Source organism: Pseudopodoces humilis, chromosome 5, assembly GCF_049639895.1.
Source record: "Pseudopodoces humilis isolate 2021_Gansu_Grassland_sample_001 chromosome 5, ASM4963989v1, whole genome shotgun sequence".
NCBI lineage: Eukaryota > Metazoa > Chordata > Aves > Passeriformes > Paridae > Pseudopodoces > Pseudopodoces humilis.
The window spans coordinates 72,016,102-72,040,397 of NC_142204.1; the positions used below are offsets into that span (position 1 = coordinate 72,016,102).

Below are 24,296 nucleotides of genomic sequence, written 5' to 3' on the forward strand. Positions count from 1 at the left end.
AAACAGGTTTTTTTGGTTTTTTTTTTTCCCTCCCAGTGGAGCACCTGCCCCTCTGGAAACTGCACAAGATTTTGGATTTGGATTTTCTCAGGAAAGATTTTCCAGGATTTTCCAGGACTGGAGACACCGACTCCTGTCAGCAGCACAACTGATAGCAGGCACAAAGCAAGATAAAACACTCCAGCTTATTCCCCTCCTATCAAGACTGAAGTGAACATCTTATTTACGTGGCTGGCACGGATGAGGTGACTCAAACACCACGAGGAACAACAGGAACCAGCTCTCGTTCCACAGCGTCCTCCTGTGGCATAACATTAGTAAAATGATCCTTTTAATTAGCACAGGAAACAACAACAACAAAAATAAATAAAAAATAAATTTAAAAAAAATCCCAATGCTGCCGGTCTCAGCGTGAAAAGCCCTGAAATCAAATGGATTCAATCAAACAAAACCAAAATTCCTTCTATTATCGTGCTCTTTCTGTCACAATCTCACATCAAAGTGCAAAGAAATCCCCCTGAAGGAAAAAACTTCACATGTGGCAGGTGTGGAAAAGAAACAAATAGGATTTCACAGGTATTTATTAGGATAAAACCTCCTACTTGCTGCTGAGAGCTGCCACTGGGCGATGTGACAGGACACATCACGGACACCTTTTTGCATCTCCATTTCAGATATTTAGCACCAGGTGAACACAAGGATGAGGTGGATTCCTGAGTCCTCTCCAAGACTCTTCTCAAGAAATAATTTCCCAGTGGAATTGGCCCTTCCCGGGAAGACCCCGAGGGGAAAAAAGGGCACATTTCACCTTTGGAAAAAGGCACCACCACATCCCAGCCCGTGCCAGCCGAGTGTAACCCAAAACTGGAAGTGAAACTGCACCCCAGAACTGTAAACCGCTGGATGGAATTCTCGTTTAGCATTCCCGTGCTTGTCCCAGGCTCCACAGCTTCCACAGGAACCATTTGGGGGTGACTCCCCCTTACCAGGATCCATCTTTTTCCCTAAAATCTTTATGCAGGATCTGCCACAAGTTGAAGAACCAGAACAGGAAAAATGTCATTCTCTGAGGTAATACTTTGCCACCTTACACGCTTCTCGCGTTTTATTTAAACAGCCACAAAGAAATCCTAATTTTAACCTATTTTCCTTAAACCTACAGAACCCAGGAGTCGTTTCAACAGCGTGAAGCGAGTTACTCATCTTTAGTCAATTCAGCTTTTTTTTTTTTTTAATTAAATTTAATTAATTTGCCTGAAAAGTGGTCTTTTAAGAATTCCTAACCCAGTAAGCACAGGCTGCTGTTTGGTGCTGGCTCGGCACAGAGGCGGAGCCCTTGGGATTACTGCTGGAAAAGACGGGAGAGCCGGCTGCTGTAAGGTGCAAATGTTCCCAGTTTTAATCCTCTTTTATGGAGAGAGAGGATTAGTGGTTATGCTGGAAAAGAGGGTGGCAGTGGGTAACACAGAAAGGTTTGAGCAAGAGGGCGGTGACGGAGATGCCGCGGCCTCGTCCCGACATGTGAAGGATCCACGAGTCCAAGGAGCCTTGGCTACATCTGGGAATATCCTCAGCTGGAAAGGATCCACAGGATCATTGATCCAACTCCTGCACAGACACGCCAACAATCCCACTGTGTCCCTGGAGCGGTGTCCAAACGCTCCTGGGCAGCCTCGGGGCCGTGATCATTCCCTGGGGAGCCTGGGCAGGGCCAGCACCCTCTGGGAAAGAACCTTTCCCTGAGATCCAACCTGATTTCCAACCTGATCCTGTTCCATACCATTGCCCTGGATCCCGTCCTGCTCACACCGAGCAGAGCTGCCCCTCCTGAGGAAGCTGCAGCCCCCAGTGAGTCTCTCCTCCAGGCTGGACAAACCAAATCCCCTCAGCTGCTCCTCCTCCGGCCCTTTCTCCATCCCTGTGTCCCTCCTTTGGACACTCTCCAATAGCCTTGAGCCTTTTTTTTTCTATTTTGGTGCCCAAAATGACGATGGATCACCCTAAGGACTCACATGGCATCAACTCAACAAGATCAGCACATGGTAAGGACAGACAGTCCTAAAATCCGTGTTTAATTATCAAACTTCCACCCCAAATGGCAGCCTGGCCACTCTTTCTTGAAGGTCAAACGGTTCAAGGACGCGTCTGCTTGGCTGCCCTGTGAAATACCCACTTGAGGAGGAAAAATTCCCCAGAAAATCCACTGGGAACTAATCAAAGTAAGGACCTGGAGCTGCTGGAGAGTCCAGAGGAGACCCCGGAGCTGCTCCAGGGCTGGAGCTCCTCTGCTCTGGAGCCAGGCTGGGAGAGCTGGGAATGTTCTCCTGGAGAAGGGAAGGCTCCAGGGAGAGCTTCCAGCACATTCCAGGGCCTGGAGGGGCTTCAGGAGAGCTGGAGATGGACTGGGGACAAGGTCTGGAGGGACAGGACACAGGGAATGGCTTCCACTGCCAGAGGGCAGGGATGGATGGGATCTGGGGAAGGAATTCCTGGCTGGGCTGGAATTCCCAGAGAAGTCTCTGGATCCCTGGAATGTCCAAGGCCAGGCTGGACAGGGCTTGGAGCACCCTGGGACAGTGGAAGGTGTCCCTGACCATGGCACAGGATGAGCTTTAAGGTCCTTTCCCAACCCAAACCGTTCCACAATTCCACGATGCCTCCAGGACCTGGAAAAGGGAAATGTCTCCTGCGCAAACACAGCAGGTACGTGAGAAAACCCCATGTCGCGCCCGCAGCCTCACATTCCGCACCATCCAAAATCTGTGTTTTCTGGAGAGGGGGGGAAAAAAAGCACATTTCCAACCCAACTACACCAGAGAGATTTGCCTGACAGTCTTTCAGGTCTAAAGCACCTCCAAGCCGGGTTTAAATTCCGATCCCACATTTCCCTCTCCGCACTGACAGAGCCTGGTGAACAGGCCGGGCGCTCTCCGTGTCCCCTCCGTACGCGGCTGCCTCCCCCACACTGGCACAGGGGACTTTGCAGACCCACAGAGAACATCCAGAGCTGAACCATCCTGGAATTGCAGCCCTGACCCTAACCCTAACTCTCCGCTTTTCCTGCGTCGAGCACGGTATGCAAATCCTGCGGGAATTCCGAGCTTTCACAGCTCCTGCGACAACCCCGCGTTGGATACGCTGAGAAGGGACCGCGGATTTTTATTTGCTGCTACATTTTGTTCTTCAGATGTCTTTCACGTCTCTCCACCACCACCACCTCCATCTACATATGCTTCTGATTATCAGGCCTGAAGTATTCCAACCATTCCCAGGGAAATTCAGCGTTTCCTCCTGGAGCAAGAGACCAAATTCACCGATTCACCCCTAAATCCAAGGGGATGCTCATGATGCAGAATTAATAAACCTGAAAATAACCCAGCTTTCAAACCAAAGCAACCACGGGAAGAGCTCTGAATCCACCAGCTCCTTCCAGGGAGGGAAGGGAGCAGCACTATTTAAAGTTCCTTCTCCTTCCAAAGGGAAAGCAGGAGTTAAAGGATTTTCCTGGTGCCCAAGGAAGCGGCTGCAGAAGCAGCAGGAGACTCTAACGACTGACACCAAGAATAAACTTCTTCATTTACACAGAATTTCTCAGCATAAATAAAACACGGGCACTCCGGGCTGTGGCTTTGCAAGTATTTTTGACCCAGAGTATGGGGAAGTTTTCCAAGTCATCCCTGTTTGATTCCTTTAATTAGATGGTTATGTAATCAACAGTGGGAGGGACTCGGTTACTTCTGGATTGGCTTCCCTGGTCACACTGGTTAGAAGAAAACTAATATAAATATAAATATAAAAAAATAGATTTTCACCACTTCTCCCTTCTGTATTAGAGGTCAGGTGAATTTTGTAGGACCGAAAAAGTTGAGTTTCCCTCCGAGTCGCTGCCGCTCTGCAGGATCCGAGCAACCCATTTATTATTTATAGGCAGCACACAAACAGGTAAAATAATTCATAGAACTGCCAAACAAAAATAACAACAAAAGCGATGCTCTAAGGCAAGAAGACTCCTGCTTCCATCCTCTGGCACAAAACCAGGCAAAAGCAGCACGGTCCCCGAGAAAGGGTAACGGGAAGGAAAGGAGATGCTGGAATTCCCAGTCCTACTGAGATGGAATTCACCTGCCATCCTAAGGGGTTTTTGTACAGCTATCTCTTTTTTTTCCTTTTTTTTTTTTCCAGGAGGGAAAGATGGAATTTCATTGACATCAAAATGTCAGCGCGGATCAGGATGAGCTGTGAGCTCCACCACGACACAGCCTGCAGCTCCCTGGGTTCCATCTGGCAGCGGAAGGGATTCCCTCTTGGACTTCTTCTTGGATTCCTCCTCGGAGTTTGGCAAGTGATTCATCCACAACAAAGCCAGAGCAACCTCAGAGTCCTTCCCAAAAAAAGGGAGCGCAGCTTTGGTTGGCTGGGAATGCTCTCGCACTCCTGGGGAAACCCAGGGACGGCTCCTGGTTGTAGCCGTGGGATTCCCATAGGATTACGAGCTCTGAGGTTTCCCACAACAAAGTGGGACTGTCCACCTGTCAACTAGATCAGCCCCACCAGTTATTGGGACAAAAGACCAAACCAAACAAAAAAAAAACACAAAAAAAAACACCCCAAAAACAAACAAAAAACCCCAAAAAACAAACAAACAACAACAAAAAACCCACCCAAACCAAACAACAAAAAAATCCCAAAAAAACCCCAAAAAACACCAAACAAACAAACCAAAAATAAAATCCAAAACAAACAAAAAAAAACCCCACCAAAACCAGAAGGACCAGATACAAATATTGAACCCCACTGCAATTGCTGCAGTGGGCACAGAACAATCCGGAATTTCCCCAGAGCTGGAAGGTTCTGGATGGTCCCGGTTTAGCTGGGAAAGGTGAGAGGTTCCTCCACCCCTGGCACAAAGCCTTGCACAAGTGTGGACTTTAAAACTTTTCTCACACTGCAGCCCTTAGGCTGGGAAGCGGTGAAGGGCTTCTGGTGGAAGTTTTAATTTCAAGAGATAAAATACGCCGACGATGCTCCGAGTTTTACGGATTGCAATATTTGGAAAATTATAAAAAAATAATTTTGCCAGGATTTAATTACCTGGTTTTGGATTCACGGGCAAAACGAGCTGATGAAGAGATTCACGAGAGCAGACACTCAAATTTAATCACTAAAATAAGCGATAAACGGATCGGGGCAGGGATGTGGATCTGCACCCAGCAGTGGGAATGTGGGAAAGCATTAAAATGAAAATTAAAAAGCTGAATTCCAAACCCTAAGAGGATGGATTCCCTTTTAAACACACACAGGGCCACTTCACCCAAGGGAATGGCTGGAGCTGTATCAGGGGGTTTAGGATGGATTTTGGGAAAAGATTCTTCCCCCAGAGGGTAATGGGGCACTCAACAGTACAACTAAAATCCCCACTGTGCAGCAGAAGTTATTTTAAAACCCCCCAAAAAAGGGTTTAAAATTATTTTAAGTATCTTGGGCACTGGGTAACACAAAATATCTGAAGTGTGGTAGGTTTTCTTTTCCCACAGATCAACTCCAGAAGCGGCCTGAGGAAGATAAAGTCCAAGGCTGAATTTCACAGAACTCCCTGCACCGAAAATCATCAACACAACCCCACCGCTCCTCCTGACAGCACAAAATGTTCTTATGTAGGAAAGTCTGGATTAAATTTTCCTGGTAAAAGGGATTCAAGAGCACAGCAGAGTTCACTGTGCCCTGCTGCCTTCCTGGAATACACTTTTTTTTAAAAAAATAAATAATTCCCAAACCCTCCAAGAGAGAGAAACTGCATGGAAATCTCCCTCCTTTGGAAAAGCAATGGAAATATTCCCAGATCTTGTGCATGCACCTGGCAGAAGTTGGACTTGACCAGCCTGGAAGGGAGATGGACACCAAGAGTGGTCCCAGTGCTCCCAGTCTGGGCTCCTCCACCCTCCTGGAGTTCCTTGGTTTCCCCTACAAGGCTGAAATATTCCAGGCCTGAACTTGCCAGGAGTTAAATTGCCTGGTTTAAGGATGAAAAAAGGTGATCCAGGCTCCTGAGAGACAGAAAAGTGATGAAACCCCAAAATGTGAAGAATTCCTCATGCCAAGACAGCTGTGGTGGACATCAGAGCAGCTGACCAGGCACGGGGGCTTCTGTCCAGGGAATTCCAGACAATTTAACCGGCGGGATAAACCTCACAGTGGCCAAACTCCCTCTGGAGCAAAGCGGCCTCTGCTCATGGAATTGTAGAATTGGTAAAGTTGGGAAAGCCCTCTGAGAGCATTGAGTTCAACCATCAACTCAGCACCACAAAACCACGGCCTCAGGAACCACTTCCAGAGGATTCTGAACAATTCCAGGGATTCCACCACTTCCAAAGCTCTCCAAAGCTTAATCCCCCCACCAAGTTTTCCATTTTCCTGGTGGAGCTGCACAGAGACACAACCTCCAATCCACAGCAAGGACTCTCCCTGGCACAGCTGGGTTTTCCAGGATGGTTTAATTTAACTGCTGGAATGGTTTGTTGTCCTGGTCAAATCACCTCTGTCAGACCAAACATTTCAGAAATCCTAAAAAATTACAAGAGCTGCGTGAAACCCGCAGGGGATGAGGACTGGGTTTATGGCCTGGGCACAAAAAGTCATCATAAAACCTCACAAAAATTACGCCAGGCTCATGAAAAAACAACCAGGACGCAATAGAACTCCATAAAAACCAACCCAGACGCTCTGCAAAACACCAAACACACCAAGAAATTACAGGGGGAGAGGATTTAAATGAACACTGAGCTGGAACGCTCTGTGGAATCACGGGATGGGTTGGATGGTAAATCCCAAACCACTCCTGCCATGCCAGGGACACTTCCCACTGTCCCAGGGTGATCCAAACCCCGTCCAACCCAGCCTTGGACATTTTCAGGGATGAAAATCCTGAAAAATCAGTTGCTACAACCCTCAGCTTTTCACAGGTACCATCATTGTCATCATGCACTTCCTCTTTCACCCGTGACAGAAAAAAAAAATTAAAAAATAAAAATAAAATTTAAAAAATCATTGCTCCCAGTTTTACCACCAGCACGAAAATTTCAATTAAAAAGATGAACAATTCTCTCACCTACTTCCTCAGTGTTTGGGAATTAAAAGTTCACTGTGAGAGGCTTTGAAAAGGAGTAATTGTGATGTGGATGAAGGAGACGAAAGGCTAAAGTGAGGATGGACATGAGTTCACATTGGGAATCCTCTCAGGATGTGGGAAGAGGGTCTAAAACCGTGCTCAGAGACCAGCAAAGCTTACAAACAAAACCACAACAGCCAGGCCCTGCCTAAGGGATTAAAAATCCCAAATTCTGGAAATAACAGTTCAGTGAAGGAGAAAAAAAAAAACCAACCCAAATAATAAAAATATGAAGCAGAACTCCCAAACTTGAACAGAGAAAATATCTCCCCACCCAATGAAAATCATCTGTAGCTGCAAGAAAGCTTAGACTTGGTAACCTCAAACACAGGAAGAGTTTTGAGTTGAATTATTTCTGTCCCTTAATTATTATTTACACAAAAAAGGTCCCGAGCACCTCAGTCCCAGCCAGGTCTGTCCTGAGCCAGATGATTTAGAGCCCTTTTTTTTGGGTATTTTAAGACATACCCAGTTACACCCCTTTTTATAGGCAATTTACACCCCTTTTTTGGGTACTTTAAACGGAGAGGAGATGAGTGATTAACACGTTTCAACTCGCTCCCAACCTCCTGTACAGAGGGAGGAAAATTATAGATGTACAAAATGTAAAGAAAAATAAAAAGGGAGGGGGAAGAGGGTAAAAGGGGAAAAGTGAAGGATGACAGGAAAAAAAAGGGGGGGGAAAGGGAGAATGAAGGGGAACTTCATTAATGAGCTCAGAGGTCTTTTCCAACTTAATTGGTTCTGTGATTCTGGGAAAAAAAATTAGGAGGTGAAGGGGGAAAAGAAAACAAGGATAAGAGGGAAGAATACGGGGCATGAAGAGGAACTTCATCGAGTTTGGACTCATTTATCTCTGAGGCCTTTTACAACCTGATTATGAGGGGGGAAGGGGAGATGAAGGGAAAAAAAACGGGGTGTGAAGGGAAAAAGAAGGGGCTGCAGTGAAAAAAAAAGGGGGGTGAAGGAGAAAAAAAAAAGGGGGGGTGAAGGGAAAAAAGGAAGAAGGGGTGAAGGGACCGAAAGGGGATGTGAAGAGTAAGAAAATGGGGGTGAAAGCAAAAAAGTGGGGGTGTAAGCAAAAAAGGGGGAGGGTGAAAAGGGGGGAAAAAAAGGAGAGATAAAGGCGGGGGGGGGGAGGGAAAAAGGGGTGCTGAGGGCCAAAAGCAGGAAGGAAGGGGCTCCGAGAATACCAGGAAAAAGGGCGAAGCAGAAGCTCCGCCAATGTCTGCGGCCGCGGCCCAAGTTCCCCGCCCGGCCGGGCCGGGCTCAGCCCGGGCCGCAGCTCCGAGGCCGGCCCGCACCCGCCGCCCCCGCCCCGAGCCCCCCTCGCCGCTCCCCCCGCCGCCCTTCCCGGTCCCCCCCCGCTGCCCCCGCCCCCGGGCGGCCCCGCGGGCCCCGCCCGGCCGGGGGGGCGCGGGCGCCCGGGGGGCGGGTGCGGGCGGCGGGGGCCCCGCGTTGGTGCGGGTCCGCCGGAGCTGGAGGAGATTGCGCGGTAGTACGCTCACCTCAGAGCGGCTGCGCTGCGGCGGGCCCGCGCCGCGGGGCCGCGGCGGGCGGAGGGCGGGCGGCGGGCGGGGGGCGAGCGGGGCGGCGGCGCGGGGCGCCCTCCGCCGCCGCGGTGGCGAGCGCGGGAGGCGGGGACCGGCGGCGGCGGCGGCGGGGGAGGAGGCGGGGGACAGCGAGAGGGGGGGAGCGGGACGTATGGCGTCATAGCGCCGCGCCGCCGCCATCTTGAGGAGGGCGAGGGCGGCGGGGGCGGCCATGAGCAGGAGGTCGGGCGGGGGAGGCGCCATGTTGGGGGGGCGCGGGGGGCGCGAGGGGGCGGCGCCATGTTGGGAAGGTCGCGGCCGTTCCCGCCTCGGGGGCTCTGAGGGCAGCGCTGCAAAAACCTGGATTAGCGTGGAAATCGAGGGAAAAGCGGTTTAAAATTGACTTTTAATTATATTTTTTTGTTGTTTTGTTTTGTGGAAAAATCCAGTGTAAAATGGAAGTTGCGGAAAAATCGATTTAAAATATATCTATTTTTGGCCATATTTTTGGTAGAAAAATCCAGTGTAAAATGGAAGTTGCGGAAAAATCAGTTAAAATAAATAAATAAATATATCTATATATTCCATATTTTTGTTGAGACTATCCAGTGTAAAATGGAAGTTGTGGAAAAATCAGTTTAAATAAATAAATAAATATCTCTATATATTCCATATTTTTGTTGAGACAATCCAGTGTAAAATGTAAGCTGTGGAAAAATCAGATTATATATGTATGTATGTATGTATATGTATATATTTTCCCCATAATTTTGGTGAGAAAATCCAGTTTAAAATGGAAGTTGTGGAAAAGTCAGTTTAAAATAGATTTTTTTTTTTTTGGCCATATTTTTGGTTAGAAAATCCAGTTTAAAATGGAAGTTGGGGGAAAATCAGTTTAAAATAATTGTTGGGGGGTTTTTTTGCCATATTTTTGGCGGGAAAATCCAGTTTAAGGTGGAAATTGCAGAAAAAACAGTTTGAAATATATTTTTTTTGCCATATTTTTGGTGAGAAAATCCAGTTTAAAATGGAAATTGCTGGAACATGTCTTTTAAAATAGAAATTTTGAAAAGGGAAAAGCCTGTTTAAAATAGTTTTGGTGGGGGTTTTTTTGTGGAAAAAAAATCATATTTAGAATGGATTTTTCTTTCATTGTTTTGGTGGGAAAATCCATTTTAAAGTGGAAATCATGGAAAAAAGCCAGTTCAAAATGGAAATGTTTCCCTTATTTTTTTGGTGGAAAAAATACAGTTCAAAACATTTTTTTTTTAATATATTTTTTTTCTAAGATGCAGCACAAAAGGGAATTTCCCCCCTTTTGTTTTTGTGGGAGAACCAGTCTTAAAATTGTCTTTTTTCCCCCCATTTTTGTGGAAAGATCCATTTAAAATTTTATTTCCCCCCATTTTCTGTGGAATTCACAATTCACCTCTGGCTGTCCCGAGGCTGTCATTGGGACTTAAGGATATGAAAGGCCTTTTCCAATGTAAACAATTCCATGCTTTAGGGAGCTGAAAAACAGAGAAGGATTTAAAACACAGAGGGGAAAGGAGCTGAGGGAAATAATAAAAATTGCTGTAAATCTGTGGGGTTTTTTGAGTTTTGAGGCAGAACTTGATTCCCTGAAGCTGTTGGATTTGTTTTTCCTTAGGAATGATGTGGAAAACACAATGGGAACAGGCAAGAGAAGAGTCCCCAGAAGTTATTTATGAGCAGCCTGGAAAGCAAAATATTTTCAGGTATTTCCCTTCATTAAAGGAGAATTTGTGTTTATTCTGTGCTCAGTGCTGGGGGTCTGCAGCATCAAAAAATTCAAAAAATTGGGCTTTAAATTAATCACCCCACAAGAATATCCTTGGAGGAAGGTCCTGGAGAAAGGTGGATTCAGGTGAGCCAGCAGGAAAATCCCACAGGGGTAAATTCCCCACAGGGAAATTCCAGCCAGGTCCAGAAGGGCCTCGGGACACCGGAGTTTGAGGTTTTTAGGAACAGGTTGGACAAAGCAGGGCTTGGGAATGCTGCAGGTGCAGCTGCTCCTGCCTCGGGGAGCGGGGTGGGTGTCAGGATATCCCACCCAGGTGGATATTTCCAATATTTCCACGTGTTGCTGTTGAGTTTGGAATGGGCTGATCCAGACATGGGATTGTGAAAATGCCCAAAATCCCTGGGTTTTGCTGGCTGCTGAGTGCTGGCACGCTGTGGTCTCTTTTATTATTTATAATATTATATTTATTACTCTTTTATTCCTCACCTCTGTGAGGAGCTGGGGGCACTCAGGAACAGCGTGGATGTTCATTTGGGATGGATTGGAAATTATCCAGCGGCTTCATTTCCCAGTGGGAACAAAGCAACCCTTTTTCTCTGGAAAACTGAGCACCAGCACAGCACACACCTCCCTGGAAATCCAGGCTGTTCTGGGACATAATCCTGCGTGAAAAGGTTGGGAAAAGACTTAACTGGGAATGCAGATGGGAATGCTGGTCAGGAAATGCCAAATTCAGTCTTCAGGGAAAGCCTGGGGAGGAGCAATGATGCACCACCTTGGGGAAAGGTTTAAATGTCCCCATTCCTGGGTCTGGGAAGGGGAAATCACAGAAAAATCACAGAATCCTGGAATGGGCTGGCTTGGAAGGGAATTTAGGGAATTTTGGGATCACCCACCCCCTGCCACTGGCAGAGACACCTTCCATTATCCCAGATTCCTCCAAGCTGGCCTTGGACACTGTCAGGGATGCGGAGTCTGCAACCTCTGGGACAACCTGGGAAAAAAACCACTGACTTTGAGAGACCACAAACAGCATTTTCCAAACATTCACCACACAGGTGGGAGGGGGAAGAACACTGCAGCTCCTCAGCCTTTTTCTTCTCTCCCCCTTTTCCAGATTAAAAAGGAAAATGGCATCCACTGCTTTCCCTGAGGTGTGTCCTTGCAAATCCCTTGCAGGGATTTGTCAGGAGCCTGCACTGAGCCGTCTTTTCGCGGCTCATGGAGAACCAGGATGGTTTTCCCCTACATCCACGGGGAATTTTGGTGCAAAAGTGGGTTTGTTTTAAGTGGCCTGGGCCAGGCTCTTCCTTCCACGGCTTCTCTGGAGCCAGCCAAAACCAAGGTTGAATTTGGGAGTGATTCCTGTAGTGTTAGAGACTGTAGTCCCCAAAATCCGTCGTTGCTCTGGAGAGCTGCTGCTGGGGGGGATTTTGGATTCCTGCAGCATCTCCCAGTGCCTGTCAGGGCTCCACAAACACAGATTTCTGGTCTTTCATTCGAGTATTCCCTCTCTCCAGTTTAGATCCTTACATGTAGTCCCTTTGCAGGCACTCCTCAGACATTTCCAGCTTGTTTTCACTTCTTATTTTCAAATATATTTATATAAACGTGGATATAGTTTGGTCTCAGAATGATTTGGGAACTCCAAGCATCTCCTGTACAATTAACGGGGAGACAAAGATCAGACTGAGGAAGGTGAAAACGAGCTGGGAGCTCTTTGGTTGTGCCCTCCCATCCCCACATCTTGCACCAAGCTGGGTTTTCACACCAGAGAGGATTTTTTTTCAGTCAGTTTTTAAAACAGGCGTTGCCTGACTCCAGTCAGGCTCATTTCCATCTTGGTGGCTGCTGGAGCACCTGATAATCCCAGTCCTGGAGTGTGAGAAATGAGTCTTACTCTTTAAAATTTTAAAAGTTTCATAAGGGATAAAAAAGGACTTTTACAGCGCTGGGTGCCTATCCAGAGCTAGAGGCACTCTGGTTAACTATAACTCTTCTTATATACATTTTATTGCATTGATTAAATGTCTATTAATGAAGATTATACATATTCAAACTTTTTTTTTTTAGTTCTTTTATGTGTTTCTGGGAATTCTTTAGCTTGGTTTGGCTCATGACCTGTCATGCAAAAGTGTAATTTGATTTTTGAGAGTCGCTATTTCTTCACAACGACAAATGAGGAGTTACTGATAATCAAATGCTCAGTGGCAGAAGCTTTCACATCTTCTTTTTCAATGTTATTTGTGTGGTTCTTCTAGTGCTGTCTAATCATACAGATTTTTTTAACTGTAATAGTTTTAACTATTTCCACAAATTTGAGTTATTCTCTATTGTCAGCTACAAAAGCAAAGGCATCAGCTACTTCTGCAAAAAGTTACAATGCACAACACATAGTTTCTATTTAATATTTTGCAAAAGCCTAAACTATAATATATGTTCATCACACAAATATATATATATATATATATATATATATGAGCTACTCAGGGCCAGGACTTTGGCCACAAAAGCTGATAAATTATACTGTATTAAAACCAGTGAATGTATTTAATATACCCACTCTGTTTTACCCTTTATCCAACACACCAGAATCACTGAGTTTTCCCAGTTTCCTCACACCCCTTTCCGTGGCCTTTAGCCCAGATTCCTGAGGGAATTTGAATGCTGATTTCCCGTGTGAGGAGCTTACATTTCTGCAGCCAGGCTAAGGTTTAATTTGCTTTCTCAGCAAGATCTCAAATCAAAGATTGATCAGAGATTGATCAGAGATTGATCTCACCGATAATCCTGTACCTAAACAAGATATTCACACTGCTCGAAGTCCCTGCACACATTTCTGCAGAGGAATCCCACCCTGAGCTGCCCTTGCTGTGCTGATCGAGGTGACTGATCCCAGCACTGATGCAGATGTTCAGAGTTGGGGAAGATCCAAAGTTTGAGAAGGAAAACTGCAGGTTGGAGGTGTTAATTGTCACCTTGTGCTGATGAAAGGGCAGCAGCCTGAGGAAGGGAGGAAAGCAACGGGAATAACAGGTTTTAAACGTGCAACAATATTAAATTAAATATTATTAAATTAAATATTAAATTAAACATTAAAATAAATATTAAATAAATATTAAATAAATATGAAATTAAATATAAAATTAAATATAAAATTAAATATTAAAAGGGTGGAAGTAGTGAGTTTTGTTACCTAAAGAGCTGGAATTTTAAGGGAACGGGGATATAACAATTCTCACCTCATGGAAGATCGGTGTGTCCAGGTGAGCTCACGTGAATTCCATGGGAATTGGAAAAGTCCTGGAGCCACCTGAGAGCTGGAGGAGCCCGGGACGTGCCAAGGGACACCGGGGACATCACCAGTGTGAATCCCACAGACATCTCCTTCCATCTCCTCTCCTGAAGAAGCTTGTAGGAAAGAACTTTTAACACCTGCTGAACCATTCTGAGAGACCCCAGCTGTGGTTCTAGGGGAGAAAATCAAAATATCAGCTGCCAGTGTAAGAGCTGGAAGTCCTAGCCCCATGTAGATTATATATATATATATATATTAGTGTGATGACAACACCGATGTTGGAGTTAAAAGTTGTATCAGTGAAGCAATTAACTCACAGTAATTATTGCAGTTGGGCTTTGCTGGAGGTTCCTCGGTGCTGATGTGGCCAACACACCCAAAAGAGGCTTTAAATGTGGATTATCTCACCTTGCTTTCCACTTTTGGAGCAAAAAGCTGAGCTGCTCGTGATGGGATCTCCCTAGGGATAAAAAGGAGATGGGAAACAGGAATGTTAATTATGGACACTCCCAAAAAACTCGGATGTTTCTTTGCCACATTTGTGGCAAACTAAAATTCCTTAATTCCTTAAATTAAGTCATTCCTGAAAAAAATCAATTTGCTTTTTTAAGGCTTTTTTTAAAATTTTTTTTAGAATTTCTTTTTAGTACGAAAAGGAAAGGTTTGTAGAATAAATAAATAAATTTAAAAAAAAATAAAATAAATTAAGAAAAACAAATAAAAATAAATCAATAAAGTAAATAAATAAAAATGTTTGTAGAATAAATATTTTAATTATATAATAATATATTCATTATAATGAATGTTATGTATAAGGTTAGAATATAGTTTTATAACTATAAATGTAATGATATAATAATATAATAATATAATATTAATATAATAATATAACATAAATATAATAATATAATATAATAAATATAATTACTAATACAGTTTTATTTTTGTTATTGATGAAATTTAGAAATAGTGGTATAATACACATATATGTTAGGCTATAACATGATATTAAAGCACAATTTTATATAATTTTATAATGTTTATATAACCCAGAGACTGAAAAGACAGTCAGAGACCCCCCTGCATTCTTAAAATTATCTTTTCCTCCAAGATCTCCAAGAGAAGGATTTATTTCATCCGTTATCAGAGGATATAAAACCCAGCAGCGCCAAGAAGATTGATCTATTGGGAAGAGGGAAAGGTTTAGGCAAAAGCCTAAACTATAAATGTTATAAAATATTTAATTATTATTATATTATATTTATATCTTATAAATATATAAAAATATATAAGCATATAAATATATTTTATATTTATAGTAAATTTAATTATATAAAAATATTATGAAAATTACAAATTATTAAATAAAAACTGTGTTGTGCATTGTAACTTTTTGCAGAAGTAGCTGATGCCTTTGCTTTTGTAGCTGACAATAGTGAGAATAACTCAAATTTGTGGAAATAGTTAAAACTATTACAGTTAAAAAAATCTGTATGATTAGACAACACTAAAAGAACCACACAAATAACATTGAAAAAGATGATGTGAAAGCTTCTGCCACTGAGCATTTGATTATCAGTAACTCCTCATTTGTCGTTGTGAAGAAATAGCGACTCTCAAAAATCAAATCTACACTTTTGCATGACAGGTCATGAGCCAAACCAAGCTAAAGAATTCCCAGAAACACATAAAAGAACTCAAAAAAAAAAAGTTTGAATATGTATAATCTTCATTGTTATACATTTAATCAATGCAATAAAATGTATATAAGAAGAGTTATAATTACCAAGTGTGCCTCTAATTCTGGCTGTGCACCCAGTGCTGTAAAATCTGTCCTGGGGTGACTTTATGATTATGGTATTCCCAATCACCTGTTTTTTTATATATATATATATTAAGTTCTGCACCTTTAAAGGTCAGCTTTGGAAGCTAAGGAAGTTGAAACTTCTTTCTGCTTTTCAGGTGATGGGAGTGGAAAAGGAGGAGGAATTGATAAAAGAAATTGATAACAGAATTGATAAAACCACAGATTTCTAAGAAAACACAGCTACTCCTCGGACAGTTCCCAAAGGGCAAACTGTAATTATGAGGTACTCCCTCAAATATTGTATTTAATTTCAGGAATTTCTTCCTGATAAAGTATCTCAGGAGCCAAGAAGTGACAGATGATTTCCAGGACCCATCTCGGGCCGTGTCATTTGAGAGGAGTTGGACTCCATGCCAAACTCTGTGGTTGCAACTGGAGTAAGACCAAGAGCTTGGAAAGCTCCAGTACAAGCCAGCAGAAGACACCTTTTTCCCTGGGTGTTCCCTGTGTGAAAAACAGGGTTCAAATATTTTTATATAGAATTTTAAAGTTTAATAAAAAGACAATTAGGAGATAAAAATAAAGTAAAATATAGAGATACCGCCGGGTGTCTCTGCATTCACCTTACTAGCAAAGGATTGTCCCTTAAAAACAGAACCCTATTACATATCCATAAATTCTCAGACATATTCAGGCATTCTTTTTAAGTTTTTATGCTCCTTTGTTTAGTTTTTACCTTTCCTCCTTCCCAATAGATCAATCTTCTTGGCGCTGCTGGGTTTTATATCCTCTGATAATGGGTGAAATAAATCCTTCTCTTGGAGATATTGGAGGACAAGATAATTTTAAGAAGGCAGGAGGGTCTCTGACTGTCTTTTCAGTCTCTGGGTTATATAAACATTATAAAATTATATAAAATTGTGCTTTAATATCATGTTATAGCCTAACATATATGTGTATTATACCACTATTTCTAAATTTCATCAATAACAAAAATAAAACTATATTTGCTATATTATTACATTTGTTATATTATATTATTATATTTGTATTATATTATAATATATTATTATATTATATTACTATATTTATAATTATAAAACTATAGTCTAACCTTATACATAACATTCATTATAATGAATGTATTGTTATATAATTAAAATATTTATTCTACAAACTTTTATTTATTTTTTTTAATTTTATTTATTTTTCTTAATTTATTTTATTTTTTTAAACTTATTTCTTTATTCTACAAACCTTTCCTTTTTGTACTAAAAAGAAATTTAAAAAAAAAATTAAAAAAAGCCTTAAAAAAGCAAATTGATTTTTTTCAGGAATGACTTCATTTACGGAATTAAGGAATTTTAGTTTGCCACAAATGTGGCAAAGAAACATCCGAGTTTTTTGGGAGTGTCCATAATTAACATTCCTGTTTCCCATCTCCTTTTTATCCCTAGGGAGATCCCATCACGAGCAGCTCAGCTTTTTGCTCTAAAAGTGGAAAGCAAGGTGAGATAATCCACATTTAAAGCCTCTTTTGGGTGTGTTGGCCACGTCAGCACCGAGGAACCTCCAGCAAAGCCCAACTGCAATAATTACTGTGAGTTAATTGCTTCACTGATACAACTTTTAACTCCAACATCGCTGTTGTAACTTCTGATTTAACATCTCAGCCTGCACAGAAAACTCTAATTCCAGGCTGATTATCTCCATCCTTCACAGAACAGGCACTTCCTATTAAATGATGTGGGAAAAGTGCCCCCAGGAGCTGCGTGACCTACTTGAATCATCCTGAGAGAGTGAGAAAAAAAAAATCAATTTTGAAGTTCAATGTGATTTTCGGCTTGTACTAAACAGCTTTAAGCAATTTTGCTTCCTTCAATTATCCTTGTGCTGCCGTTTCCCTGCTGACATTTCCTGTAGGATTGTAGGAGCACTTGGCCTATCCTTGTCTTCTCAGCTATTTTAAAAATACTCCAAAATTCAGCATTAAATGTAGGTGAACTTTTGAACATTTAGGTCAAGAATTTCCACCAAAGATCCTCAGTCATGGCACAGGATCGTGGCCATTCCCAGGAATCTGCTGCAGCCATGGGTTCCATTAAATATTTCCTTTTTCTTACACATTTCTCTCTTTTGGTGCCAGTTACAGCTCGAAGAGAAATACTGACACTTTTTTTTTTTTTACATAAATATCTGGTTTGCTATAGCTTAGTTGTGAATGTATCAGACTTTAAATTATAATAAATTTATATATAATATAATATAATATAATATAATATAATATAACACAATATAATACAATAGAATATAACACAATATAATATAACACAATATAATACAATACAATATAATACAATACAATATAATACAATATAATACAATATAATATAATATTTATTATATATATAAATCATAAATAAATTTAAATTTAAAACTTCCTTTTGATTGTTTCTCCTGAAATCATGTGGCAATAACCTAAAAGGAACACAGCAATTTTAAAGGCCTCTATTTTATTTTAAACTCATTAAATATTTTTTTAACAAAATTATCTGCAGCCCAAACAAAAAAAAAAATTAAAAAATCAAGGAACAAGGTGTTTTCTGCCCAGGATTCTTTCTTGGTTTGAGGCTGTTGAGATGGGAAGGCCCTAAAAGAAGGAGAATTCCTGAATTCCCTGAATATTCCCAGGAAAGCACTGGATAATTACACAGTGGAGAACACACCAGGGTGTAACAAACCCATCCCAGTGGTTGAACTGGGAGACTTTGGTACCTGCGGGTGTCCTGGAACCTGCCCAACAACCACTCCTGCCAGTCCTAAAATTTCATTCCTTTTGCTCTTTTGTATGGCAGCTACAAAAGCAGAAGAGAGGGAAAAAAACCAGCTTAAGTCATTTTTAAAAAATATGCAGAAAGTTTGCAAAGCAGAGATTTATTAGAAGATGGTAAAATTGAGGTTTTTATGTTCTTGAAATGGCACCAGGCGAGGACAGTGAAAAATGAGTGAAGGATAGAGGAGATAACCACTGAAAACTTGATTTTATTTCCCTCTGCTGACACGATTTAGTGCCAATATTTTAAAAAACTCTTTTTTTTAAGGAAGTTCCCCTTTAAAAATTCTCCATGGGAACCTCTTTGTTATGGAGATTCCTTTTAAGAGGTAGAGAGTCCTCAGCTCTCCATCCTCCCCGGGAGCTGGGAGGGAACAGCCAGGGCAGCTCCTCAAATGTGAACTGGGACAAAAGGATCCCTTCCCAAGCCTTTCTTCCACATCCAGAAATTCCCTGTGAAATCCCTGTGAAATCCAGAAATAATGTGGAAGGAGAAACCCCTGCAATCCAGAAATGCTGGCTGAAGGGAAGGGAAAGGACAGGAAGAAGCGTGAAACACCCTCATTCCAAATGGGGTGAATAATATTTATTATCAAATTGTGTATATTTATATTTATATTTATATATCTATTTATCTTTATATTTATCTATATCTATATTTTTATATTTATATTGTATAACTTATATAATTTATATTATAATTTATAAATCATATATATAAATAATTTATATTATTTATATCTTTATATCTATACTTGTATCTCTATATTCTATATTTATATTTTTATATGCTTAAATATATATTTATGTTTTATATGTTTATAGTTATATTTATATTATTTATATTTTATAATATATATTTATATTTTATAATTTATATTTCTCTAGTTACACTTATATTTATACTATATATTTACATTTATTTTTTATATATTTATACTTACATTTTATATTATTTATATTTATAACTTATAATATAATATATAATATATAATAGATAATATAGAAGATATAATATATAATATAGAAGATATAATATATAATATAGAAGATATAATATATAATAAGTGATAATTTATAATTTATATTTATATATAATATATTTTATATATTTATATTTCTATTTTATACTTATATAATTATATACACTTATAATTTATTTTTATAATTTATATTACTTATATTTTTATCTCTACCACTCTCATCACAGAACAATCCTGTGACTCTCCCCACCCACACACACCCAAACATCTCCTGTATTTTTAACAGCAGGGTTCTGCTGCACAACTTCCTGCAGGAAACGTGAGGCAACAGAGCACAGGAAACCCCAAAACTACAAAAATTTAACTCCCTGCAACGCCTGACACACAGAACACCACAATTTCCCCAGTGCCATAAAAATGGGCATCTCCAAATTGCAGATTCCTCTCACAGAAATAAAATTTGGGCAGAGCAGGATTTATTCATCATGAACTCAGCTTAAATCCTGCACCCCAGAAAAGCCCATCCGAGAACCAAATTCAACCAAATTCTTGGGTTAAAGAAATGAATATATTTATTAATTAAGTAGATTTTTTTTTTCTTGGGTTAAAGAAATTAATACATTTATTAATTATTTAAGTAAAATTTTTTTCTTGGGTTAAAGAAATAAATATATTTATTAATTATTTAAGTAATTTTTTTTTCCTTGGGTCAGAGAAATGAATATATTTATTAATTATTTAATTAAAAAAAAAAAATTATTATTTAATTAAGGAACACAGCAATTTTAAAGGCCTCTATTTTATTTTAAAATTAAAAATAATCATTAAATATCATTAAATATTTTTAAATTATTAAAAATTTAAAATTAAAATTTAAAAATTTAAATATTTTTTAATTAAATATCATTAAATATTTTTTAACAAAGTTTTTGTGGCCAAAAAAAAAAAATTAATTAAAAAATCAAGGAACAAGGTGTTTTCTCCCCAGGATTCTTTCATGTTTTGAGGCTGTTGAGATGGGAAGGCCCTAAAAGAAGCAGAACTCCGGAGTTCCCTGAATATTCCCAGAACTCACCAGGAAGTCATGGCACAGCCTGCAACACTTTTAAGCAAATCCCACCATTTGAAATCCAAACTTTGCTTTAGAGATGTCTTTATTTACCACCAAGGAGATGGAATTACACACAAAATATGGAATTACACACAAAACTCAGCTGAGAGGTAAAAGGAAAAAGGAGGGAGGGGGAAAAAGGAAAAGAAGTGTTTCATTTCTCACTTTGGGGTTGTTGGGAAGGGTTTTTTCATCTGCTGTCAAAAAAGTGAATGGCAACTTTTCAGATCCACTGAAATCTTTGCTCTTCACTGGTCACCATCTGATGTGTCCAGTGGCATCGTGCTGAAATCATAATTTTTGTGTAAGAGGGAACAAATAATATTATTATATTTAATATTTTATTAAAAGATTTATTAATTTTATTAATATTTTAGAAATTGAATAGTTTTAATATTATATTTTTATATTTAATTTAATTTTTATATTTTATATTAATATAAAATAGGTACTTTATAGATTTTATATAAATAAAAATATATAAATATATTTAGAAATATATATAATATATATTTATATATATAAATATAAAAATATATATAAATATATGTTATATTTTTATAAATATTTATATATTTATATATTTATATAATTAATTCTATATAATATAACAAATATATTGTATATATTTATATACAATAAATATTGTAATTTACTAATAATATTAATAATATTAATATCAAACTAATAAATATTCCAGTAAATTTCAGATACTGGAACTTGGGAGTTTTGACATCCTTATAGCTCCAGTTTACCACAGATATAAAAATGACCTTGCTCACTTTCAACCATCCTTAACCACAATAAGCAGTTCCTACTTCAGCTCTTGGAAACATCTATCCCTAATAGCACTGTGTGGCAAATATATCACACAAAAATCAAATATTTTGGTTTTTTAATTAATTTCTTAGCTGGAGATGCTGAACACAGAGGTTGCAAGAGATGTCTGGATCCAGAAGGGTGATGACTGGAGGAAATAGCTGCGAGCTGCTGTGACCAGAGACTTCCTGGTGGGTGCTGGGGGAGCGAGAACACGAGAGAGGGATGAGGAGGAGATGTAGGTGTACAGCTCGGAACAAACCAGAGCTGCAAACCACATCCTGCAGCATCTGAGCAGGGCAGCTCGGCTGGTTAGCGGGGAAACAGGAAATCCAGCGGCCTGGGCGTCCCTCCTGAGGGACACCGTGAACACGGTGCTGGGGTCGTGGGTGAGCTTGGGGATCTTTTCCATCCCGTGGTGATTTTCCTGGGAACACAGTGCAGGGGTCATGGGTGGGCTTGGTGACCTTTTCCAGCTCAAAGTTTTTCATCCCATGGTTATCTTCCAGTGCTGGGTTCATTATTGGACTTGGTGATCTTTTCCATCCCATGGTTATTTTCCTGAGATCACGGTGCTGGGTTCATGGGTGGGCTTGGTGATCTTTTCCAGCTCCAAGTTTTCCATCTTGTGATTATTTTCCTGAGAACACGGTGCTGGGTTGATGGCTGGACTTGGTGATCTTTTCATCCTGTGGTTATTTTCTTGGGAACATGGTACTGGGTTCATGGCTGGACTTGGTGATCTTTTCCAGCTCCAAGTTTTTCCATCCTGTGGTGATTTTCCTGAGAACACAGTGCTGGGTTGATGGCTGGACTTGGTGATCTTTTCCATCCCGTGGTGATTTTCCTGGGAACACAGTGCAGGGGTCATGGCTGGACTTTGGGTTGATGGTTGGACTTGGTGATATTTTCCAGCTCTGAGCTTTTCCATCCTGTGATTATTTTCCTGACAACACGGTGCTGGGTTCATTATTGGACTTGGTGATCTTTTCCATCCCATGGTTATTTTCCTGAGATCACGATGCTGGGTTGATGGTTGGACTTGGTGATCTTTTCCAGCTCCCAGCTTTTCCATCCCGTGGTGACTTTCTCGACATGTTGTGAGAGACTGGTTTGTGGCTTAGACATTGCTAAAATCATCAAAGTGCTTTAGCCCACTGTGGCAAACTGGAATTGCTGTCCAGCTGTGACCACCAGAGCCACCCCTCCCCAAACACCTCCAAGTGGAATGCTGGATTTTGAAGCTGGGATAAGACAAAGGCGGTACTTTCATCCAATTATCCCAGATCTGGGAAGAAGAACCGGATATTGGAAGAGAGATTGATGCTGCCAGCTCAAACAATCAAGGGCGAGTTACGATGTGCAAAGGCCACAAACTGATAAGGGAGTTTTTTATCAAGGACACTGCCTCTTTGTCCCTGCTCCAGGGAACTCTGCTGGGATAATTCCCCTGCCCTGGAATATCGGGATATTCACAGCTAGCCCCGAGGCGTTCACCTCGGCCATAAAGGGCCATCATGGGTCACAGGGACTGAACTGTGCCGATACAAAAGGCAGCTGCATCATCTCTGAAGGTGTCAAAGAGGCCCGAAGTGTCCCACAACATTCCATCATCCAGGGTGATGGAACTCCCCGCTCCAGGGGAGGCACCTGGAGTGAATACAAACCCAGATTTTCGTGTTCTGTGCATTTCTCCCGACACCTCTTCGGGATTTCCCCTCATCCCCAGGTGGATCCGCTCTGTGACCACCAGTTGGAGCAACAGACAGTGAGATTGCAACAACCAATTCTCACCACGAGACCTGTGGGTGGTGAGATCTTTCTCCTCTTATCCTTTCCCTCTTTTTTTTGTATCACGTTTTCTTAAGTGTTACTTTAATGCTTCTGTGTTGTCATGTTACTGTAGATAATAGCCAAAATGGCTGCATGGCTGTTTTCCTCTGCAACCAAATTGCTCTTAAATAAACCTTTCTAATAAATATATATATTTAATTTTTCCCCCCCAAACATCAATTTTACCCTTAGCTTTCTAGGGTGGGTAAAACAAACCCAATGGAGTTTGCAGCAAGCTACAAATGACAGCAGCTGGCTGACAAGCAATGCCACCAGTTATGATTTTCCCTGGTCAAAAACTCCTCAGAAAGGGAAAGTTTTAGGCTGGAGAAACAGGATTTATTGGCTTGCTTTGACAATAATTGGCTGTTACCTGGAACTGGAAGGAACTGGAAGCTGGAGGGGTGGAAAGGCCTGGGAGAGATGCACAGCTCTTCTCAAGGTGGTGCTTCATGATTTCCCCAGGGCTGTGTTGAACTCCCGTGGAGGAAATGCAGCACAAGTGACACTGAGCTGTGACATGGAGCTTGTGGTGTCCAGCCAGGATGTTTGGGCTGAGAATGGTGACAGTGAGTGACAGCCATCACCACTCTGCTGGGTGTAACAGAGTCCCTGACAAGGCCTAAATCACATTCCCAGGATCATTTGGGATGGAAAACACCTCCAAGATCATCCAGTCCAAGCTGTGACTGACCCCACCATGTCCCCAGCCCAGAGCACTGGGTGCCACCTCCAGCCCTTCCTTGGACACCCTCAGGGATGGGCACTCCAAACCTCCCTGGACACTTCCAGGGCCACCCTTTCCATGGGGAAATTCCTGCTGCTGCCCACCCTGAGGCTCCCCTGGCCCATCCTGAGGCCGTTCCCTCTCCTCCTGTCCCCGTTCCCTGGGATAAGATCCCAAATCCCCCCCGGCTGTCCCCTCCTGGCAGGGAGTTGTGCAGAGCCAGAAATTCCCCCTGATCCCCCTTTTCTCCGGGCTGAGTCCCTTTCCAGCTCCCTCAGCTTATCCTCACACAGCTCCTTCAATCCCTCCTGAGCTCAGGGAGGTCTCAGGGAGGTCTCAGGGACTCATCCCATCCATAAGGAATGGCAGCAGGGTGGGTAAACCCAGCCCTGCCGAGGCACAGCACTCCATCCCTCAGGCTGA

General features: G+C 41.5%; 1 protein-coding gene and 1 long non-coding RNA gene across 3 annotated transcripts in view; one reads left to right on the top strand and one right to left on the bottom strand.

Moving 5' to 3' along the window:
* The window catches only part of NRF1 (nuclear respiratory factor 1), a 62,984-nt gene extending 54,259 nt beyond the window's left edge, over positions 1-8,725 (bottom strand). Inside the window, exon 1 of the mRNA XM_005533079.3 lies at positions 8,674-8,725. The gene's annotated coding sequence lies outside the window, so the exon portion shown is untranslated. The remainder of the gene's footprint in view (positions 1-8,673) is intronic.
* Positions 8,726-10,377: 1,652 nt separating this feature from the next.
* LOC106628730 (uncharacterized) lies at positions 10,378-23,219 on the top strand. Of its 2 annotated transcripts, none has more exons than XR_001332166.2 (5): positions 10,378-10,436; positions 17,025-17,167; positions 20,372-20,604; positions 21,406-21,504; positions 22,066-23,219. It is a non-coding gene; the product is annotated as an uncharacterized LOC106628730 (long non-coding RNA). The 2 variants fall into 2 exon arrangements; XR_015772519.1 differs by having other exon boundaries at positions 22,373-23,219.
* Positions 23,220-24,296: the final 1,077 nt, after the last annotated feature.